Source organism: Chrysochloris asiatica, unplaced genomic scaffold (assembly GCF_000296735.1).
Source record: "Chrysochloris asiatica unplaced genomic scaffold, ChrAsi1.0 scaffold00058, whole genome shotgun sequence".
Taxonomy (NCBI): Eukaryota; Metazoa; Chordata; class Mammalia; order Afrosoricida; family Chrysochloridae; genus Chrysochloris; species Chrysochloris asiatica.
In genome coordinates, this window is record NW_006408576.1 from 11,634,792 (window position 1) to 11,636,365 (window position 1,574).

Consider the following 1,574-nt stretch of genomic DNA (forward strand, 5'->3'; position numbering starts at 1 on the left):
AGTCACTTCGTGCCTTTATCACCCTCTCATTTTAGGATTCTCTGGTAGCATAGTGGTTATGAATCGGGCTGCAAACCTCAGGGACAGCAGTTCAAAACTACCAGCTGTTCCATAGGAGAAAGATGAGGCTTTCTGCTCCCATAAAGATTTACAGCCTCAGAAACCCTGTACAGGGTCACTATGGGTCGGAACCAACTCCAAGGCACATAATAACAACAACAACATTTTAGGTAGCCAATGTATAATTTGCCCATCCCTATCTACCCTGTATACAGTGGGTATAGGCTTGATACTTGATGTGAAGACTCCTTCCCTCTCTGTTGGTATTTTGAGCTACTACATCTGTGAGTATAGGTCAAGTTCATCAAATTGTATTAATTTACCCTCATTTCCTTTATCAAAAAAAATTTTTTTCTTCCCCTAGTCGAGTTTCGTGGTATGGCACTGAGGGTTAATGCCGCAGACTGCAAAGCCATTTGAACTGCAAGGTCGGAGGTTAAAGCTCACCAGCTCCTCCTCGGAAACCCTAAACAGGGTCGCTATGGGTAAGAACCGATTTGACAGCACTTAGCAACAACAACAAAAGTCAAGTTCTGATTATCAAGCCACCAAGCCTAGGTCAGATGGGTATTACCTGCACGTTCAGATGTTCTTGTGTGTCTCCCCTCTCTTCATATCAGCTGGAGGCTTCACTCTCAGCTCTAGCCCTCTGTGGCTATATCCTTGTTCCTACGCTCAGGTGTCCTCAAGTCTCATCACACTTTGGACCAACCAGCCCTTCCTCTTCTCTTTCTCATCTCCAGGTCAACAGGAGTCTATGGAACATGGTTGAACTCAGCCCATTATTCATTGCTGCCTTTCCCCCTCTTCCACTCACCAATATTGTCATCAGCATGCTTCCATGCCTCCTCATGTGTTCCTGCTGAGCTTTAGTCTTGGAGGGGTGTTTGTCCTAAAGGGACTCGATTGCTTGTCTTAATGGTTTCCAGTGAACAACTTGTTTATTCTTGTAGTAGCCAATCATACTGCCATTTTTGTTTTGGGTTTTTCTTTCATAATCATGCTCTTGATGTCATCCCACAACTCTCTGGTATTTTGTCTTTAATGTGTAATGAATCAAACCTGTTTTCTAGATGATCTCTAAATTCAGGTGGGGTATATTCAAGGTAATATTTTGGGTTTCATGGTCTTGTTTTAATTTTCTTCAGCTTCAGTCTGAATTTGCATATGAGTCATTGATGATCTGTTCCACAGTCTGCTATTGGCCTTGTTTTGAATGATTATATGGAACTTTTTCACCATCTTTTTCCACAGATTATGTCGATTTAATTTCTTTGTATTCCATCTGGTGAGGCAATTCCATCTGGTGAGGCAATATTGTGGTGATGCTGGTGTGCCATGGAGTCAGTTCTGACTCATAACAACCCTGTACAGTGTTTCCAAGGCTGTAAATCTTTACGGGAACAGGATGCCTCATCTTTCTCTCATGAAACAGTTGATAGTTTCAAACTGCTGGCCTTGAGGTTATCAGCCCAATTCATAACCACTATGCTACCAGAGCTCCTTTCAATGTG